Source organism: Crinia signifera, chromosome 6 (assembly GCF_055691185.1).
Source record: "Crinia signifera chromosome 6, ASM5569118v1, whole genome shotgun sequence".
NCBI classification, from domain to species: Eukaryota; Metazoa; Chordata; class Amphibia; order Anura; family Myobatrachidae; genus Crinia; species Crinia signifera.
In genome coordinates this window covers 50,173,605-50,196,984 of record NC_139222.1, presented here as the reverse complement: position 1 = coordinate 50,196,984, position 23,380 = coordinate 50,173,605, and the positions used below count along the sequence as shown (strand labels likewise).

The 23,380-nt window shown below is 50.9% G+C and overlaps 1 long non-coding RNA gene across 1 annotated transcript in view; it reads left to right on the top strand.

The window, feature by feature from the left end:
- Positions 1-22,845, top strand: part of LOC146006949 (uncharacterized) — a 49,304-nt gene extending 26,459 nt beyond the window's left edge. The window contains exons 3-4 of the long non-coding RNA XR_014444138.1: positions 13,399-13,534; positions 21,899-22,845. This is a non-coding gene — a long non-coding RNA (uncharacterized LOC146006949). The remainder of the gene's footprint in view (positions 1-13,398; positions 13,535-21,898) is intronic.
- Positions 22,846-23,380: the final 535 nt, after the last annotated feature.

The following is a 23,380-nucleotide window of genomic DNA, read 5'->3' as shown; positions in this document are numbered from 1 at the left end:
TTCTGTACAAACATTGCATGCATTGTATTCTATCAGTGCTGTTAATTATATCTGTACATTGAAATGTAAAGCTGTACACCTATTTTCATGTGTTTCAATAAAAAATTTACGCAATTTAAAAAAAAAAAAGTACTACAGGGGGTCACAGTGGGGGTAGGGGCAAGAAGGTGTCACACAGGCATAGTGGGTTCAGGGGGTCTTACACAGAGGAAGGATGTGGAGAGTGGGGAAGGTGACACATACAGGGGATGTGTGGTACAGGAGGGTTAAAGACCAGGGATGAGGGTGGAAGAGGGTCAAGGTGTCATACAAGAGAATAGGGGGAAATACACCAGGGGTGATGGGGGGTGAAAAGGGTCACACACAGAGGAAGGGTGTAGGTGGCTCATAAGGTTTCATACACACACACGCACACTGGGTACAGAAAAGAAGGTACAGTGCTCCAAGGGCACTTACCAAGCAGGGGGTGAGCTCCAGGCACAGGGTCAAGTGGAGACCGGCGGCAGGGGAATTCATGCTGGACAAGGCAGCAGTGTCATCCCTGTGCGGATGCTGGAGGCAGGCCCAGCACTGTGTTCCCATCATGATGCAGCTACTGGAGAGGAGGTGGGTGCAGGGACTGCTAGGCGGGGGTCAGGGTCACGCAATATCTCCGGCGTCTGGGGGGTAGGCAGTGCGGCGGTGGGACGCACATCTCTAGCATCTAGGAAGAGGGTGGGGGACCCGGGAGGTCGCAGGGCGCATCACCGGCTATTGGTGGGGCGCGGGGCGGCGCAGGACACACGCACATTTCTGGCTCCTGAAATGGGGGTGGGGGAGGTCAGTGCAGGCCAGGGTACATCTCTGGCTGGCTATTGAGGGGCGAGGCAGGACCCAAAATGATCTCCGGCGTCTAAAGGGGGGGCAGAGGGTGTCGCTGCAGTGGGTGCCACTGCCTTTTTTTTTTATAGGGTGCAGGGTGAGTAGCGGGCCCTACCGACAGCTCAGGACCTGTAGCAGCTGCACCCACAGTAGTTACGCCACTGACCCAGCAGATAGCAGGCTCCCCGTGTACTGCAGGATGTCTCATTCAGTGTATGTACACCTTATGCAGCATGTGCTGTAGTAGCGGGGGTGTGCTATACATGGGGACAGAGGGGTGACTGGGCATTAGGGTGTGCTCTACATGGGGACAGAGGGGTGACTGGGCATTAGGGTGTGCTATAGATGGGGACAGAGGGGTGACTGGGCATTAGGGTGTGCTATACATGGGGACAGAGCGGTGACTGGGCATTAGGGTGTGCTATACATGGGGACAGAGCAGTGACTGGGCATTAGGGTGTGCTATACATGGGGACAGAGGGGTGACTGGGCATTAGGGTGTGCTATACATGGGGACAGAGGGGTGACTGGGCATTAGGGTGTGCTATACATGGGGAAGGAGGGGTGACTGGGCATTAGGGTGTGCTATACATGGGGACAGAGCGGTGACTGGGCATTAGGGTGTGCTATACATGGGGACAGAGCGGTGACTGGGCATTAGGGTGTGCTATACATGGGGACAGAGCGGTGACTGGGCATTAGGGTGTGCTATACATGGGGACAGAGGGGTGACTGGGCATTAGGGTGTGCTATACATGGGGACAGAGCATTGACTGGGCATTAGGGTGTGCTATACATGGGGACAGAGGGGTGACTGGGCATTATGGTGTGCTATACATGTTGACAGAGGGGTGACTGGGCATTAGGGTGTGCTATACATGGGGACAGAGGGGTGACTGGGCATTAAGGTGTGCTATACATGGGGACAGAGGGGTGACTGAGCATTAGGGTGTGCTATACTTGAGGACAGAGGGGTGACTGGGCATTAGGGTGTGCTATACATGGGGACAGAGGGGTGACTGGGCATTAGGGTGTGCTGTACATGGGGACAGAGGGGTGACTGGGCATTAGGGTGTGCTATACATGGGGACAGGGGGGTGACTGGGCATTAGGGTGTGCTACACATGGGGACAGAGGGGTGACTGGGCATTAGGGTGTGCTATACATGGGGACAGAGGGGTGACTGGGCATTAGGGTGTGCTATACATGGGGACAGAGGGGTGACTGGGCATTAGGGTGTGCTGTACATGGGGATAGAGCGGTGACTGGGCATTAGGGTGTGCTATACATGGGGACAGAGGGATGACTGGTCATTAGGGTGTTCTGTACATGGGGCAGAGCGGTGACTGGGCATTAGGGTGTGCTATACATGGGGACTGAGGGGTGACTGGGCATTAGGGTGTGCTATACATGGGAACAGAGGGGTGACTGGGCATTAGGGTGTGCTATACATGGGGACAGAGGGGTGAATGGGCATTAGGGTGTGCTGTACATGGGGACAGAGGGGTGACTGGGCATTAGGGTGTGCTATACATGGGGATAGAGTGGTGACTGGGCATTAGGATGTGCTGTACAAGGTGACAGAGGTGTGACTGGGCATTAGGGTGTGCTATACATGGGGACAGAGGGGTGACTGGGCATTAGGGTGTGCTATACATGGGTACAGAGGGGTGACTGGGCATTAGGGTGTGCTATACATGGGGACAGAGGGGTGACTGGGCATTAGGGTGTGCTATACATGGGGACAGAGGGGTGACTGGGCATTAGGGTGTGCTATACATGGGGACAGAGCGGTGACTGGGCATTAGGGTGTGCTATACATGGGGACAGAGCGGTGACTGGGCATTAGGGTGTGCTATACATGGGGACAGAGGGGTTACTGGGCATTAGGGTGTGCTATACATGGGGACAGAGCGGTGACTGGGCATTAGGGTGTGCTATACATGGGACAGAGGGGTGACTGGGCATTAGGGTGTGCTATACATGGGACAGAGGGGTGACTGGGCATTATAGTGTGCTATACATGTTGACAGAGGGGTGACTGGGCATTAGGGTGTGCTATACATGGGGACAGAGGGGTGACTGGGCATTAAGGTGTGCTATACATGGGGACAGAGGGGTGACTGAGCATTAGGGTGTGCTATACATGGGGACAGAGGGGTGACTGGGCATTAGGGTGTGCTATACATGGGGACAGAGGGGTGACTGGGCATTAGGGTGTGCTACACATGGGGACAGAGGGGTGACTGGGCATTAAGGTGTGCTATACATGGGGACAGAGGGGTGACTGGGCATTAGGGTGTGCTATACATGGGGATAGAGCGGTGACTGGGCATTAGGGTGTGCTATACATGTGGACAGAGGGGTGACTGGGCATTAGGGTGTGCTATACATGGGGACAGAGGGATGACTGGGCATTAGGGTGTGCTGTACATGGGGCAGAGCGGTGACTGGGCATTAGGGTGTGCTATACATGGGGACAGAGGGGTGACTGGGCATTAGGGTGTGCTATACATGGGAACAGAGGGGTGACTGGGCATTAGGGTGTGCTATACATGGGGACAGAGGGGTGACTTGGCATTAGGGTGTGCTATACATGGGGACAGAGGGGTGAATGGGCATTAGGGTGTGCTGTACATGGGGACAGAGGGGTGACTGGGCATTAGGGTGTGCTATACATGGGGATAGAGTGGTGACTGGGCATTAGGATGTGCTGTACAAGGTGACAGAGGTGTGACTGGGCATTAGGGTGTGCTATACATGGGGACAGAGGGGTGACTGGGCATTAGGGTGTGCTATACATGGGTACAGAGGGGTGACTGGGCATTAGGGTGTGCTATACATGGGGACAGAGGGGTGACTGGGCATTAGGGTGTGCTATACATGGGGACAGAGGGGTGACTGGGCATTAGGGTGTGCTATACATTGGGACAGAGGGGTGACTGCGCATTAGGGTGTGCTATACGTGGGGACAGAGGGGTGACTGGGCATTAGGGTGTGCTATACGTGGGGACAGAGGGGTGACTGGGCATTAAGGTGTGCTATACGTGGGGACAGAGGGGTGACTGGGCATTAGGGTGTGCTATACGTGGGGACAGAGTGGTGACTGGGCATTAAGGTGTGCTATACGTGGGGACAGAGGGGTGACTGGGCATTAGGGTGTGCTATACGTGGGGACAGAGGGGTGACTGGGCATTAGGGTGTGCTATACGTGGGGACAGAGGGGTGACTGGGCATTAGGGTGTGCTATACATGGGGACAGAGGGGTGACTGGGCATTAGGGTTTGCTATACATGGGGACAGAGGGGTGACTGGGCATTAGGGTGTGCTATACATGGGGACAGAGGGGTGACTGGGCATTAAGGTGTGCTATACATGGGGAAAGAGGGTTGACTGGGCATTAGGGTGTGCTATACATGGGGACAGAAGGGTGACTGGGCATTAGGGTGTGCTGTACAAGGTGACAGAGGGGTGACTGGGCATTAGGGTGTGCTATACATGGGGAAAGAGGGTTGACTGGGCATTAGGGTGTGCTATACATGGGGACAGAGGAGTGACTTGGCATTAGGTTGTGCTATACATGGGGACAGTGGGTGACTGGGCATTAGGGTGTGCTATACATGGGGACAGAGGGGTGACTTGGCATTAGGGTGTGCTATACATGGGGACAGAGGGGTGACTGGGCATTAGGGTGAGCTATACATGGGGACAGAGGGGTGACTGGGCATTAGGGTTTGCTATACATGGGGACAGAGGGGTGACTGGGCATTAGGGTGTGCTATACATGGGGACAGAGGGGTGACTGGGCATTAGGGTGTGCTATACATGGGGACAGAGGGGTGACTGGGCATTAGGGTGTGCTATACATGGGTACAGAGGGGTGACTGGGCATTAGGGTGTGCTATACATGGGGACAGAGGGGTGACTGGGCATTAGGGTTTGCTATACATGGGGACAGAGGGGTGACTGGGCATTAGGGTGTGCTATACATGGGGACAGAGGGGTGACTGGGCATTAGGGTCTTCTGTACATGGGGACAGAGCGGTGACTGGGCATTATGGTGTGCTGTACATGGGGACAGAGGGGTGACTGGGCATTAGGGTGTGCTGTACATAGGGACATAGGGGTGAATGGGCATTAGGGTGTGCTATACATGGGGACAGAGGGGTGACTGGGCATTAGGGTGTGCTATACATGGGACAGAGGGGTGACTGGGCATTAGGGTGTGCTACACATGGGGACAGAGGGGTGACTGGGCATTAGGGTGTGCTATACATGGGGACAGAGGGGTGACTGGGCATTCGGGTGTGCAATACATGGGGACAGAGGGGTGAATGGGCATTAGGGTGTGCTATACATGGGGACAGAGGGGTGACTGGGCATTAGGGTGTGCTATACATGGGTACAGAGGGGTGACTGGGCATTAGGGTGTGCTATACATGGGGACAGAGGGGTGACTGGGCATTAGGGTGTGCTATACATTGGGACAGAGGGGTGACTGCGCATTAGGGTGTGCTATACGTGGGGACAGAGGGGTGACTGGGCATTAGGGTGTGCTATACGTGGGGACAGAGGGGTGACTGGGCATTAAGGTGTGCTATACGTGGGGACAGAGGGGTGACTGGGCATTAGGGTGTGCTATACGTGGGGACAGAGGGGTGACTGGGCATTAAGGTGTGCTATACGTGGGGACAGAGGGGTGACTGGGCATTAGGGTGTGCTATACGTGGGGACAGAGGGGTGACTGGGCATTAGGGTGTGCTATACGTGGGGACAGAGGGGTGACTGGGCATTAGGGTGTGCTATACATGGGGACAGAGGGGTGACTGGGCATTAGGGTTTGCTATACATGGGGACAGAGGGGTGACTGGGCATTAGGGTGTGCTATACATGGGGACAGAGGGGTAACTGGGCATTAAGGTGTGCTATACATGGGGAAAGAGGGTTGACTGGGCATTAGGGTGTGCTATACATGGGGACAGAAGGGTGACTGGGCATTAGGGTGTGCTGTACAAGGTGACAGAGGGGTGACTGGGCATTAGGGTGTGCTATACATGGGGAAAGAGGGTTGACTGGGCATTAGGGTGTGCTATACATGGGGACAGAGGAGTGACTTGGCATTAGGTTGTGCTATACATGGGGACAGTGGGTGACTGGGCATTAGGGTGTGCTATACATGGGGACAGAGGGGTGACTTGGCATTAGGGTGTGCTATACATGGGGACAGAGGGGTGACTGGGCATTAGGGTGTGCTATACATGGGGACAGAGGGGTGACTGGGCATTAGGGTGTGCTATACATGGGGACAGAGGGGTGACTGGGCATTAGGGTGTGCTATACATGGGTACAGAGGGGTGACTGGGCATTAGGGTGTGCTATACATGGGGACAGAGGGGTGACTGGGCATTAGGGTTTGCTATACATGGGGACAGAGGGGTGACTGGGCATTAGGGTGTGCTATACATGGGGACAGAGGGGTGACTGGGCATTAGGGTCTTCTGTACATGGGGACAGAGCGGTGACTGGGCATTATGGTGTGCTGTACATGGGGACAGAGGGGTGACTGGGCATTAGGGTGTGCTGTACATAGGGACATAGGGGTGAATGGGCATTAGGGTGTGCTATACATGGGGACAGAGGGGTGACTGGGCATTAGGGTGTGCTATACATGGGACAGAGGGGTGACTGGGCATTAGGGTGTGCTACACATGGGGACAGAGGGGTGACTGGGCATTAGGGTGTGCTATACATGGGGACAGAGGGGTGACTGGGCATTCGAGTGTGCAATACATGGGGACAGAGGGGTGAATGGGCATTAGGGTGTGCTATACATGGGGACAGAGGGGTGACTGGGCATTAGGGTGTGCTATACATGGGGACAGAGGGGTGACTGGGCATTAGGGTCTTCTGTACATGGGGACAGAGCGGTGACTGGGCATTAGGGTGTGCTGTACATGGGGACAGAGGGGTGACTGGGCATTAGGGTGTGCTGTACATGGGGACAGAGGGGTGACTGGGCATTAGGGTGTGCTGTACATGTGGACATAGGGGTGAATGGGCATTAGGGTGTGCTATACATGGGGACAGAGGGGTGACTGGGCATTAGGGTGTGCTATACATGGGACAGAGGGGTGACTGGGCATTAGGGTGTGCTATACATGGGGACAGAGGGATGACTGGGCATTAAGGTGTGCTATACATGGGGACAGAGGGGCGACTGGGCATTAGGGTGTGCAATACATGGGGACAGAGGGGTGACTGGGCATTATGGTGTGCTATACCTGGGAACAGGGCGGTGACTGGGCATTAGGGTGTGCTAAACATGGGGACAGAGGGGTGACTGGGCATTAGGGTGTGCTAAACATGGGGACAGAGGGGTGACTGGGCATTAGGATGTGCTATACATGGGGACAGAGGGGTGACTGGGCATTACGGTGTGCTGTACATGGGGACAGAGGGGTGACTGGGCATTAAGTTGTGCTATACATGGGGACAGAGGGGTGACTGGGCATTAGGGTGTGGTATACATGGGGACAGAGGGGTGACTGGGCATTAGGGTGTGGTATACATGGGGACAGAGGGGTGACTGGGCATTCAGGTGTGTGCTGTACAAGGTGACTGAGGGGTGACTGGGCATTAGGGTGTGCTATACATGGGGACAGAGGGGTGACTGGGCATTAGGGTGTGCTATACATGGGTACATTGGGGTGACTGGGCATTAGGGTGTGCTGTACAAGGTGACAGAGGGGTGACTGGGCATTAGGGTGTGCTTTACATGGGGACAGAGCGGTGACTGGGCATCAGGGTGTGCTATACATGGGGACAGAGGGGTGACTGGGCATTAGGGTCTTCTGTACATGGGGACAGAGCGGTGACTGGGCATTATGGTGTGCTGTACATGGGGACAGAGGGGTGACTGGGCATTAGGGTGTGCTGTACATAGGGACATAGGGGTGAATGGGCATTAGGGTGTGCTATACATGGGGACAGAGGGGTGACTGGGCATTAGGGTGTGCTATACATGGGACAGAGGGGTGACTGGGCATTAGGGTGTGCTACACATGGGGACAGAGGGGTGACTGGGCATTAGGGTGTGCTATACATGGGGACAGAGGGGTGACTGGGCATTCGTGTGTGCAATACATGGGGACAGAGGGGTGAATGGGCATTAGGGTGTGCTATACATGGGGACAGAGGGGTGACTGGGCATTAGGGTGTGCTATACATGGGGACAGAGGGGTGACTGGGCATTAGGGTCTTCTGTACATGGGGACAGAGCGGTGACTGGGCATTAGGGTGTGCTGTACATGGGGACAGAGGGGTGACTGGGCATTAGGGTGTGCTGTACATGTGGACATAGGGGTGAATGGGCATTAGGGTGTGCTATACATGGGGACAGAGGGGTGACTGGGCATTAGGGTGTGCTATACATGGGACAGAGGGGTGACTGGGCATTAGGGTGTGCTATACATGGGGACAGAGGGATGACTGGGCATTAAGGTGTGCTATACATGGGGACAGAGGGGCGACTGGGCATTAGGGTGTGCAATACATGGGGACAGAGGGGTGACTGGGCATTAGGGTGTGCTATACCTGGGAACAGGGCGGTGACTGGGCATTAGGGTGTGCTAAACATGGGGACAGAGGGGTGACTGGGCATTAGGGTGTGCTAAACATGGGGACAGAGGGGTGACTGGGCATTAGGATGTGCTATACATGGGGACAGAGGGGTGACTGGGCATTACGGTGTGCTGTACATGGGGACAGAGGGGTGACTGGGCATTAAGTTGTGCTATACATGGGGACAGAGGGGTGACTGGGCATTAGGGTGTGGTATACATGGGGACAGAGGGGTGACTGGGCATTAGGGTGTGGTATACATGGGGACAGAGGGGTGACTGGGCATTCAGGTGTGTGCTGTACAAGGTGACTGAGGGGTGACTGGGCATTAGGGTGTGCTATACATGGGGACAGAGGGGTGACTGGGCATTAGGGTGTGCTATACATGGGTACATTGGGGTGACTGGGCATTAGGGTGTGCTGTACAAGGTGACTGAGGGGTGACTGGGCATTAGGGTGTGCTATACATGGGGACAGAGGGGTGACTGGGCATTAGGGTGTGCTATACATGGGTACATTGGGGTGACTGGGCATTAGGGTGTGCTGTACAAGGTGACAGAGGGGTGACTGGGCATTAGGGTGTGCTTTACATGGGGACAGAGCGGTGACTGGGCATCAGGGTGTGCTATACATGGGGACAGAGGGGTGAATGGGTATTAGGGTGTGCTGTAGATGGGGACAGAGGGGTGACTGGGCATTAGGGTGTGCTGTACATGGGGACAGAGGGGTGACTGGGCATTAGGGTGTGCTGTACATGGGGACAGCGGGGTGACTGGGCATTAGGGTGTGATGTACATGGGGACAGAGGGGTGACTGGGCATTAGGGTGTGATGTACATGGGGACAGAGGGGTGACTGGGCATTAGGGTGTGCTGTACAAGGTGACAGAGGGGTGACTGGGCATTAGGGTGTGCTATACTTGGGGACAGAGGGGTGACTGGGCATTAGGGTGTGCTATAGATGGGGACAGAGGGGTGACTGGGCATCAGGGTGTGCTGTACATGGGGACAGAGGGGTGACTGGGCATCAGGGTGTGCTGTACAAGGTGACAGAGGGGTGACTGGGCATTAGGGTGTGCTATAGATGGGGACAGAGGGGTGACTGGGCATTAGGGTGTGCTATAGATGGGGACAGAGGGGTGACTGGGCATTAGGGTGTGCTATACATGGGGACAGAGGGGTGACTGGGCATTAGAGTGTGCTGTACATGGGGACAGAGGGGTGACTGGGCATTAGGGTGTGCTGTACATGGGGACAGAGGGGTGCCAGGGCATTAGGGTGTGCTGTACATGGGGACAGAGGGGTGCCAGGGCATTAGGGTGTGCTGTACAAGGTGACAGAGGGGTGACTGGGCATTAGGGTGTGCGTTGTGTTGTGTGTGCCCATCACCCAGTGACCCGGCGCGTGAGACCCGGCAGCAGCAGCCTCTCTGACACAGCTGCAAGGAGCACACAATTACGGGGCAGATGATGAGTGAGAGCCGGGTGTGAGCGGCTGCGCCCCAATCCCGCCGGCATGCCCCCTGCCCCCCTGTGCCTGCTCTGCTCGGGCCTCCTGGTTCTTCTCCTGCACCTCGCCCGCTGCTTCTCCCCGCCAGTCTGCCTGCTGAAGACGGTCACCGCGTCCACGCTGCCCGCGCTCAGGGAGCAGGAGCCACTGTGTCCTCCGTGCATCCCGGAGCGGGGGATTCTCGGCTTCCCCTACACGTCCAAAGTGAGGCGCACAGGAGCATGCCCGCGAGGGACGACCTGCACAACACCGAGTGGCCCTACCACACACACTGGGTGAGGGACCAGGGAGATGGGGGGCTTGCACGCTGGAGAACAATGGGAGGGGACAAGTGATGAGGGGGGAGTGGATTCAGGACGCGATCGCGGAAGTGGTCGCGTCCTGTGTACACACGCAGTGAGACATGCAGATATTCTAAGCAATCTTACTAGATTTCGTCTGCATGCACTGACTTACTAATCAGGCGATCCCGGTGTGCGGGACCGCGCATCGGGATCGCCAGGAGCATACACACGGTGAGATTTGTGCTTAGTTTCTAAGCAATCTAGTAAGATTGCTTAGAAAATAGCACAAAATGCTCCGTGTGTGCATCAGTCTCATCAGGCTTGCAGATGCAGGTTGGCTTGCGAGACCAAAGAAACTTTGCCTTGCAGCTTAAATGTATATAAAATATAACATCAGTTCTGGCCTCCGTCCTCCCCAAGTTGCCAGCCAAACCCTCGCCATTGATGTTATATTTTATATACATTTTCAGTAGATGCCTGATTCAGTTTGGATTGCACATGATAAGCTTGTGCAATCCTTAAGCAATGCAAATGCAGGAGGAGGTGCATTCCACCCCCTACCTCCATTCTCTACACCGCAAGCTCCCCTGCAGTAAATATGGCAGAGGTGTTTGTTGTTCTGCGATGTGATCGCATGTGCAGAATGTAAACATTGCGCATAATGGGCCTTATTCAGATTTCATCGGTACTGCGCGCATTCGCACGCAGTACCGATGTTGGGCGTCTGCGCATGCGCAGACGTGTTTCTGCGCATGTGCAGGCTCATGGTGCGTGCACCCACGGCAACCTTTTGGGTCGCCGGGTGCACGCACCCATGGCAGCGAGGGGGGGGCAGAGATGGGCGGGGAGCGCCGGGCTGCCCCATTACCATATGGGAACGCCCAGCGTTCCATGGGCGTTTCCATGAGAACGCTGGGCGTTCTCATGGTAATGAGGAGGTGACGCGGGTGTGTGGGCCGGGTAGCTGACATCACCGGATGTCAGCTGGCCGCCCATATCCACGCCAGCGTGCACGCATATATATGCAACTGAAAAGTCACTTATATATGCGTGCACGCTAAACATCATTCGATGGTCACCGACCATCGAATGATGTGGGCGGACACCCCAGCAAAGCGAATGGATGTTTATGCAAAACATCCATTCGCTGCTGTGCGGGCGAAGCCACACTTTGCTGGGGCGGCGGAGGGGCATGCGTTCGCCGGGCGGGGTTTGGTGGATTCGCAATGTGGGTTGGATCGTACTTACCCAATCAGGAAGAGAGTTGATGTTCCGGTCTCTCGGTCTCCAGTACTTGATGGGCGTTGGAGAACATACCGTAGTTGTTAGTTGAGGGGCGATGTTCTGCCACCTTGTGTAATTCGGGCTGACGGAGGAGCCAGGTGTTCTTCTGGAAGCTGGAAGTTGTTATGTGGCTACTGATGGAGGTATCGGCTGCTCCTGTGTGAGATGATGTTATACCTCCTGCACCTGGGGAAGTGATGTTACCTTCACTGTGGTGGCTGCAGGGAGAAGCTGGGAGTGAATGGGTCCTGCAGATGTTCTAACTTCTCCCAATCGATTCCTGTGAAGAATGGATGTTCTCTGATGTTGCCGTTCTCACCCAGACGCATCTCAGGGTCACCACACAGGAGCTGGAAAGAGGAACAGGAGTGTAACTAAGGGGGTTATTCTGCTTGGTGCGTGGGACCGTACACGGTCGGTTCAGGGTTTTTTTGCATCTGCGCATACGTAGCTTTCGCTATGCGCATGTGCGGTGACCTCACACCGCTCACGAACGGGTCTCTCCGTGCGAAAAAACCTGTCCGCAAGAGTACGGTCATTGTGGGCGGCATGTGGGCGTTTTTATGGGAGCGGCCGGAGTAATGAGGAAAACTGGGCGTAAACATGGGCGTACAGGGGGGTGTGCACACAAAATGCACGGTGCCACAACCGTCTCGATCGGCGAATGCACCGTGAATTTTGGACCAAAAACAGGTGGACGCCAAAGAGTGCTCCTGACCACTCTTAGAGCTACCGCATGAGAGCGGACGCCTGGGTCTGCTAATTAATGCCGAATACAAGTAAATTACATACACCTGAATGCAATAAGCAATGCTGCAATAACCATCTCACCCATTCAGAAAGTGTTTTTGTATACTTTAAAAAGCAGGACACTCAATTCACAGAAGTCGACGTGTGTCAACTTTTTTACTGTAACACAAACATACCAGTTTTTTATTAGGAAAAAGACACAAACCACATCTAAGAGCAACAATGATGTTTTTGGACTCAATTTCTACTTGCACTGTGGCGTACGTTCAGATATACGGAAGGTGACGGTGTGAAAACAGACGAGACCCGTCCGTAAACGGTGGCGTACGCTCTGATGTACGCCAGGTGTCGGTGGCTAAGAGGGAGATCCGTCCGTGCACGGTGGCGTACGCTCAAGTGTACGCCACTCCCCATTGTGACCATCCGTGTGTGGCTGTTCTGTGGGCGGACTTACGCTCACCGTGAGCGTACAGGAAACGTACGGTGTGACGGACCGTACGCACGTTTCACCGTTTCGATTAGAATAAGGCCCTAAGTTTCTGTTTATCTGCAGTCTGATTTCTTACAGTACATATTTAGGAGACATGATTTTAGCATCAAAGAAAAGAAGCATTATACTGTATTGCCCTAATCAGAGGATGTGTGTCTATGTAGTTTAGTATTCTTTCCCCTAACCTCTAGCAGGTTACTGCTTATCATGGTACCATTGGGGGTCATTCACTGGACTTGATTTGCTTATATTTGAATAGAAACAGGGAAAATGCCGGTGCTGTATAACGTGACCAGTAGTGTATGTCAGTGGTACAGTGACTCCTGCAGCAGGCATTGATCTGGCTTGGAGTTTCCTTCACTTATTTGTGTGTGTCAGGGAGCCAGTAATGTAATCTGACGTATGTAACTACGTATAGCTTCCCCATGTACAGCTACATGACCGCTCGTAGAACAACTACATGGCTGATACTAGAGAATGGGGGTTCTGTATAAATAACAGACGCTGACACATTGTTCATGGCCTCTTTGTTACCTAGTGCTGAATGCTAAGTATGTTCTCACACTCACCTCTTCAATGATGTTTCTTGTATTCGGGCACAGATGACAGCCCGCCAAAGCCGAGATGCGGCACTCCTCGGGGGATTTTCCTGTTGACATCTGGAATAGCACCACACCGAAGGAGTACCAATCCACTCCCGCATTATATCGGTCTCCCATGATGATCTGTCATTAAAAGGTAAGAAGTTCACTACATTACACTTCATAAACAGGACAGCAGATCTGGGCACAATACGCCTGCCATCAGATGTTACACTGACAAATAATTCCATACATGTGAGATGAATGAGAAATCAGATCATGTTTATCATATATAGGCATACTGGGCACACAGTTCCCAGGACAGACATGCTGGGCACACAGTTCCCTGGACCGACATGCTGGGCACACAGTTCCCAGGACCGACACTGGGCACACCATTACCAGGTTAGACATGCTGGGAACACCATTACCAGGTCAGACATGCTGGGAACACCATTACCAGGTCAGACACGCTGGGCACACCATTACCAGGTCAGACACGCTGGGCACACCATTACCAGGTCAGACACGCTGGGCGCACCATTACCAGGTCAGACACGCTGGGAACACCATTACCAGGTCAGACATGCTGGGAACACCATTACCAGGTCAGACATGCTGGGAACACCATTACCAGGTCAGACATGCTGGGAACACCATTACCAGGTCAGACATGCTGGGAACACCATTACCAGGTCAGACACGCTGGGCGCACCATTACCAGGTCAGACACGCTGGGAACACCATTACCAGGTCAGACATGCTGGGAACACCATTACCAGGTCAGACATGCTGGGAACACCATTACCAGGTCAGACACGCTGGGAGCACCATTACCGGGACAGACACGCTGGGAACACCATTACCAGGTCAGACACGCTGGGTACACCATTATCGGGACAGACACGCTGGGAGCACCATTACCGGGACAGACACACTGGGAACACCATTACCGGGACAGACACGCTGGGAACACCATTACCGGGACAGACACACTGGGTAAACCATTACCGGCACAGATATGCTGGGAACACCATTACCGGGACAGACACACTGGGAACACCATTACCGGGACAGACACACTGGGAACACCATTACCGGGACAGACACGCTGGGAACACCATTACCGGGACAGACACACTGGGTAAACCATTACCGGCACAGATATGCTGGGAACACCATTACCGGGACAGACACACTGGGAACACCATTACCGGGACAGACACGCTGGGTACATAATGGGAATAGAAATTTAATTAATTTATGTACAGATTAATTCTGGGGCTTTGGTAGTAAGAATGGAAATGTGACATTGTCTCCTCCATATCCACCTTATCACATAGCCCCTCAAATTTATTATAGCCTCACCTCTGGGGCAATGTAGCCACGTGTTCCAGCGTAGCCAGAGGCTCTGGGTTTGTTCTCGATCGCCAGCCCGAAGTCGGTGATTTTAATATGGCCGTCATGAAGCAGGATGTTCTCTGGTTTGATGTCTCTGTAAAAGGAACAATAAGTATTTTGTCATTAAGTACTTGTTTGCATACATCATAAGTGTCTAAGGCTGCAGATACGTCCTCAGACACATATTAAGGCAAAGTCTCCTGGTGCGTCTTAGGTGCATTGTGTTGCGAATAAGAAGTGTTTGCTGGCAGATGCTGGATGCTGGCAGAGTTGCTGTCCTTCCTGTATATTTGCACTTGCATGCATATAATCTTATAATCAGATCCACATATACACCGCTAGCATTGCTCCCAATGTCTGAGATTGACTTGAGTTGTCTCAATTTGCTGGCTCTGCCCTGATGCCATGATTGGGACTGCATTATCCCAGGTGTCTGGCAGTTGAGATGTATTTCCCTGTGGCCCAGATAGAAGTGGGTGTGGTAGTGACAGGGTGGTAGGAGGGGCTTTGGAGGGATGTAATGGTCAGGCTAGAGCTGCACACAAAGGGGTGTATATATATAGGAATCCCAAATTATCTTTTCTTCTATGTTTATTTAAATGAGGAAAGAAAGAAAGTTACCGATGGATGAAGCCCATCCTGTGGAAGTACTGGAGACCGGACACGATCTCGGCAGCGAAGACTCTGTTATAGAAGAAATGTAACAACATTGTAATATCCCAAATCAGCCATTGTGTATGGGCAGGATAGAGAGATACAGTGTGGGATGGGGAACAGTGTAAGAGCTGTAGAACACGAAAGGAAGACAAATACGGGTAGAATAGAATTCTAGCAGGAAGAGACAAATTGATGGACGTCCAACAAGGAATCCTGGTACTTATGTATTATCTGGACTCCCATGTTAAATGCACCCCATTTTTTCATACCCCTACTATCCAACTACGCATGGAGTTGATTTTCTATAGTGTGGCGAGCGCAGCGAGCCACCGTGCCCGAAGCGTGGCGAGCGCAGCGAGCCCCGCGAGGGGACGCGGTCTCATAAGAAAAACGGGAGTCCAGATATTACATAAGTACCGGAATCCTATATCACACAGAGTTATACACCAGATTATGCATAGATCGTACGTTGTAGCCGTAGACTCAAGACGCCCTCTTGATTGCAGCAGGTCAAACAGGTCTCCACCGCTGGCGTAGTCCATGACGAATGCCAACACGTCTTCATTCTGGAAGGTCAGAAGTCCATGTGCTAAGAAGGGGCTCCCAGATGTTGATTGTAGGGCTCTGGTCTCCATCCACGCCTTCAGTTCTTCTCTATCTGACAGTCCGTTGTTGTTCAAGAGTTTAATGGTGACATCCGTCTTGGTGATGTTGTCGTGCGCCAGCAGGACCACTCCGTATGTGCCTCGGCCTAACTCCCGACGGATGTCATATCTCTCCAGGAATTGAGATTCGTCCTCTGGGCAGTCTGGCGGTGAGATGCTGCTTGGTCCTTGCGGAGTAAAATAATAGATTAGGAATTTATTATTCAACAGATAAGGAGATAGGGCACGATTCAAACTTACAGCGTAGCACACTATAGGGTTTTACAAAGCTACTTCTAGCTAATCGGAACCACCAGGCCTCATTGAACAGTAAGCCCAAGCTCCTGAATACACCTTTAATTAAGTATTCCTACGTGGGGCACTCCAGCCTCTCTGCCCTTCTCCTGTCTGGTCCGGTCTCTCTGCCCTTCCCCTGCCTGGTCCGGCCTCTCTGCCCTTCCCCTGCCTGGTCCGGCCTCTCTGCCCTTCCCCTGTCTCGTCCAGACTCTCTGCCCTTCCCCTGTCTGGTCCGGCCTCTCTGCCCTTACACTGTCTGGTCTGGCCTCTCTGCCCTTCCCCTGTCTGGTTCAGTCTCTCTGCTCTATCCCTGCGTGGTTTGGACTCTCGGGCGCTGTCTGATCCAGGCTCTCTACCCTTCCCTTGTTCCCTTGCAGTGCCTTAGCCCTTCCCTCTGCTTATGTAGGCTTTCTGTCCTTCTACACCTACCACCAATGTTTTCTATGTGCCCCCAGACTTCAGACACAGTATTTCCCTGCACCTTGATCACTTTTGAGTTTAATAATTTTGTTGCGTAACTGAATAGTGCCTATTTATTATTGTAGGAATGGAGCATGTGCATTTATGTGTTGTAAGGAACTGTTAGTGATGCATTCTCATGCAAATTTAAGCAGGTAAATTATTGCTAGTGATCAAAAGGATTGCCTGGGGTTCTAGTGACCAAGCCAATTCCTCTGAGCTAATCCTGTAGTTACTGGCCATACCGTTCTGGCACTAATCACATTGCCTGTAGTACATTTGTAATGGCATTAAGCTACAATAGATGCCAACCATTACATTTGCCTGATGGGCCCTTCATGTCCAAGTTTGACACGGGATATAATGCGTTTTGTTGTCCTATAAACAGCCTGAAAGGGTTTGCATCTGTATTCCTATATGTGAAATTCATGTTAACATACATTACTTTAGATTAAATATCTAATAATAGATTAAATATCTAATAATAGATTAAATATCCAAGTCCATAATTAAATGAAGGGAAAAAACCGCCATGACACCATGGCGGGGGATTTACTAAGATGTGTATTCTACTTCACATGTGATGTTGCTATGGGCAACCAATCAGATCCTGTCTTCTAGAGGATGCTAAATAAATAAGAAGTAGATTCTGATTGGTTGCCCATAGCAACATCACATGTGAAGTAGCATACACATCTTAGTAAATTTCCCCCCATGAGTCATTAAACCAGGTGACACCAGCCCTACATTCTTCAGTTATCACCATGGCTGTCTTCCCCAGGGGGGTTGGGCTGTCACGTATAAATGCAGGCACTGCCATCCTGGGTATTACCACCTTTAGTGCCAGTAAACCTAGAGCTATTCTGTAGACCCCCTGATGTTTGGGTGTGGGGTTAATGAAGTAATAATCATAGTAATGTTAGGATTAGGCTAGGTAAAGGTAGAAGAACATTCATACTGTGTTTTCATTGTGTAAATGACACTGCGAATGCCGGCATATGCCTGTCACCAAACTGAGCTATACTGTAGGTTACAGCACCTTTGTAGTTGTGCACCTTTCTCCATAAATATTACAGTAGTTTTACTAATCCTTTTTTTTGAGACTGTCTTTATCTGAATAACTGTAGTAACCAATGAAATGAATATAAATTACATATAAAACATTATTAATATTTTTTTTATATAAACAATATTCAACTTTGCCAGTGTAAAAATGAACTACAGTGCAAGGACATCCAACTACATTTCCGCTTACCTGGTCTTGGCTGATCTTCATCCGGGTCTTTAGCCTCGCTTGCTGCTCTCTTTCTCTCTTCCAGCGATTCCTCCTCTCTGGATTTTCTTGATGAAGTGTTCTTCACTGTCTTCTGGTCTTTTTCCTGCATCTTGCTGCTGGACTCCTCAGGTGCTTCCTTTTCAGGCTTTCTTGATGTCTCCTTCCTGCACCTCTTCTTTCCGGCCATCTCCTCTGTGTTCTGGTCTGTCTTCTGTATCTTGCCGCTGGGTTCCTCCTTAGGTGCTTCCTTTTCAGGCCTTCTTGAGGTCTCCTTCCTTCTCCTCTTCTTCCCGACCATCTCCTCCATCTTCTGATCCGGCTCCTGCATCTTCCGACGGGTACACCTGATCCAATATGTGAACTTACCTCTGCTGATCTGGCTCCTGCGTCTTTCGACGGGTACACCTGATCCAATCAGTCGACTTACCTCTCCTGATCCGGCTCCTGCGTCTTCTGACGGGTACACCTGATCCAATAAGTTGACTTACCTCTCCTGATCTGGCTCCTGCGTCTTCCGACGGGTACACCTGATCCAATTGGTCAATTTACCTTTCCTGATCTGGCTCCTGCGTCTTCCGACGGGTACACCTGATCCAATTGGTCAATTTACGTTTCCTGATCTGGCTCCTGCGTCTTCCGACGGGTACACCTGATCCAATAAGTCGATTTACCTCTCCTGATCTGGCTCCTGCGTCTTCCGACGGGAACACCTGATCCAATTGGTCAATTTACCTTTCCTGATCTGGCTCCTGCGTCTTCCGACGGGTACACCTGATCCAATTGGTCAATTTACCTTTCCTGATCTGGCTCCTGCGTCTTCCGACGGGTACACCTGATCCAATAAGTCGATTTACCTCTCCTGATCTGGCTCCTGCGTCTTCAGACGGGTACACCTGATCCACTAAGTCGATTTACCTCTCCTGATCTGGCTCCTGCGTCTTCAGACGGGTACACCTGATCCACTAAGTCGATTTACCTCTCCTGATCTGGCTCCTGCGTCTTCCGACGGGTACACCTGATCCAATAAGTTGATTTACCTCTCCTGATCTGGCTCCTGCGTCTTCCGACGGGTACACCTGATCCAATTGGTCAATTTACCTTTCCTGATCTGGCTCCTGCGTCTTCCGACGGGTACACCTGATCCAATTGGTCAATTTACCTTTCCTGATCTGGCTCCTGCGTCTTCCGACGGGTACACCTGATCCAATAAGTCGATTTACCTCTCCTGATCTGGCTCCTGCGTCTTCCGACGGGTACACCTGATCCAATAAGTCGATTTACCTCTCCTGATTCGGCTCCTGCGTCTTCCGACGGGTACACCTGATCCAATAAGTTTACTTACTTCTCCTGATCGGGCTCCTGCGTCTACTGACGGGTACACCTGATCCAATAAGTTTACTTACCTCTCCTGATTCGGCTCCTGCGTCTTACGACGGGTTCACCTGATCCAGTAATTGGCTTTCTGTCTCCTGAAATCGCTTTTTCTCCCCTTCTCAATCCTCTGCTTGGGCTCCTGCTTCCTCCTCTGATGCTGTCTGCTGCAGAGATGCCAGTTGGAAAATAACTGCCACTCTCAGCTATGAAAGTGTATAGCTTGGGTCATGTGACCAGCTTGCTGCTCTCCCATATACACTCTATAGTATCCATGCTAATGGGCCTAATTTTATTTTTAGGATTTCTAAGTTGCTATAACTTACCCTGTTAATGTTATTTGTGCCTAATTTCAGTGAGATCCTATGTACATGTTCCTAATTTATAATCTAACTGCAGGAAAGGAACATTAAATGTACATAAATGTATGGCTGTAACTATTTCACCACAATAATACAATAGAATACAGCCCTCCGGGGTAGTGACAATCAGGTGCCTATGTTTTTTCACTTTTAAATACATCTACTAAAATATCTGTTTTATAGGGATGGCCGTTGTTGCCATTGCCATCGATAGTGCTAAACTATGCAATGATGACCATCAATATTTTCACATATCGATGGTCATCCATTGTGTTTGATTGATTGGCCTGTGGGCCAATCAAAACACGGGGGACATGGCTTCGCTGGTGTCAGGGGGCAGAGCTATGCTCTGTGTCCCGGGGCTTTAAAAAAATAAAGCAAACATCGTTTTACTGTTCCATCGATGGAGGGAAAGCATCTGGTTCTCCCCCATCGATGGCTAAAGTATTCGACATTGGCCATGAACCATCGATGATTTCGAATCATCGATCGTGAATGGCCATCCCTACTGTTTTACTTTTGTCTGTATTGACATGTGAGAGGGGAGTTAGGGATGGGAGTGGGGGAATAACAGATCCCCCAGCACGACCCCTTCCATCAGGTACAAGAGGATCTGCTCTTGGGCTTCCCCCTGTTTATGATTGTAGTCACCTGTGTTGAACTAGATAATTGATGAGAAAGCTGTTTCACTGCAGGTAACCACCTGGGAAGTCCGGGAGCAGAGCTTTCTGTACCTGATGGAAGGGTCCTATTGGACGGTCTGGGTACACGTGTATAGTGTTCTTCCTGTAACTGTAAAAGTGCTGCGTAAGCGGATAGCCTTTGGTGACCAGTGAGCCAGTCAGAGGGCTTTGTGTCTGACTGAAGTGATTTGGCATAGATGGATTATTGAGAGATATTTTATATAACACATATAACACATCACCATCTCTACACTTAGGCCCTGATTCTGGTTGACTCGGTAAGCTGTGAAACTCGCAGCGTACCGAGTCCCAGAGGGCCTGCCCCTGCCGAATCGCCACCGTATCACCTTGCAACCATGCGAGGGGAAGTGTCACGAATACACATACCCTCTCATGTGCCCGCAGCAGGAGAAATCATTTGATGATCACCGACCACCGAATGACTTATCCAGGCCACGCAAATATAAGTCAGTGGCCGGCCGAAACCAGGACGGACGGCTGACGTCATCCGCCTGCCCGACGTCATGTGACGTCAGCCGTCCAACCCTGGCACACCACTCGCTGCACGCAATCCCATAGGGACGGCCATGAAATGCTGAGCGTTCCCATGGTGGACACCCTACTCTGCTGCCCCACTCCCCTGGCCCACATTGGTCAGTGTGAACTGATCAGTCGCTGAGTTCAGTCGCCCAGGGACCCTGCACATGCGCATAATTCATTATGCGCATGCACGGAAAAAACCCATCGCTGGACCACGTGGGGGGTGCAAATGAACAATATGACCCCCTTACTGTAACATTCATTTCTTATAGAGGAGCATTGCTTCCCATTTCCAGTTCTTGGGACAAGCTAACGTCGCACAATTTACAGGTCTCCTCACAGAAACACAAGTGAAATCCTAAGAATCATCTGTAGATATTTTATAATGTGTCAGTGAGTAATGAATATGCCTGTGCTCCAGCAAGGACATATGGAAAACATGCACTGCCAGTGTATGCAGAGGACTAGATCTGAGAACACTATAGTACAGTGATTGTGCGCCCCTCTGTCCCTGTTTCCCATTTCCACATATAAAATGCTGAAAGGGTGTTTCTTACAAAAATCCATGAAAAAAAGATGATACATTGGTTAAAAATGTATTTTATTATTACATTTAAAGCAGTTGGGAAGAGTGAGGTAGAAAGTATTTTTAAGTCCCAGATCTTAGTCACCTTTCTCTGATGGTGGCAATAAGTGAGTTTCTGTTGCCCCAATAATAGGTAATAGACAATCCACCTTATTGCTGCATGTTAGTAACTAGACCCCTAGGTTGTGCACTATAGTCAGTATTGTGTGAATAGTGCAGTAATAACCTTTATCTATGTTACCCAGGTCTACACGAGTACAACGGGTGAGCAGCCGGCCACCTATGTGTACACCGAATATGTGCTGCACCTGGACCTGTTCTAGCATTATATCAGAGGTGAGTTACATAGTTACATAGTTACATAGTAGGTAAGGTTGAAAAAAGACCTGCGTCCATCTAGTTCAACCTGGTATAGATATCCATTGCTGATTTGGTAGGTTCTGGTATTTTACAGACAAATTATATTTCTTATTTGTACCCATGGATGTTTTTCTCCAGTAAATGTTTGTCCAACTTTGCCTTGAACGCATTTAATGAGCCAGCCGTTACCACCTCTCTGGGAAGAGAGTTCCAGAGTTTGACTGTTCTGACCGTAAAGAAATTCTTTCTACTAGCTGAATTAAATCTTTTTTTTTTCTAATCTATACTCATGCCCTCGCGTCCTAGATTCCTTTCTAGTAGAAAATAGGGTGTGTGACAGTTCCTTATATTGGCCCTTGATATACTTGTACATGTTGAGCATATCCCCCCTTAAACGTCTCTTTTCTAATGTAAATAGTCCCAAATTGCTTAATCTCTCCCCGTAGCTTAAATTCTCCATTCCCCTAATAAGCTTTGTTGCTCGCCTTTGGACTTTTTCTAATTCTATGATGTCCTTTTTATAGTGTGGGGCCCAGAACTGTACTCCGTACTCTAGGTGAGGTCTCACCAATGCTTTATATAGTGGCATAATTACCCTTGAGTTCCTAGTTTCCATTCCCCTCTTAATACATGCCAGAATTTTGTTGGCCTTTTTTGTAGCTACATTACAATGGGCACTACATCCTAGATTGCTGTCTATTTGGACTCCTAGATCCTTTTCAAGTATGGAATTACCCAGTTCCTCTCCGCTAAGGTTGTAACTTGCACACTGGTTGTGTCTCCCAAGGTGCATAACCTTACATTTATCTACATTGAACCTCATCTTCCATTTTTTTGCCCACTCATCTAGAATTGCAAGATCATTTTGAAGCATGGTGACATCTTCTGGTGATTTGATGACTTTGCTAAGTTTTGTATCGTCCGCAAAGATGGATACATTGCTGAGTAACCCTATCCCAATATCGTTAATAAAAATGTTAAACAAAATGGGCCCCAAAACCGAACCCTGGGGCACTCCACTTAGTACCGGTATCATATCTGATATGGCACCATTCACAACCACTCTTTGTTCTCTATTACATAGCCAATTCCCTACCCATCTGCAGATATTTTCACCCAATCCTAGGTTCTCCATTTTATTAATCAATCTCTTGTGTGGGACAGTATCAAATGCTTTAGCGAAATCTAGGAAAATCACATCTACAGCATTTCCATTATCGAGGTTTTTTTATCGAGTTGTTAGGTAACATATAGGTTTTCTGTGTCCTTCTTCCCTCCTGTCTCCTTACCCCTCACAGCCATTAACCTGGGGCAGAGGGAGAGTGTGTGAGATCTGTAGAGAGAGATGGCGACCATGAGCACAGACA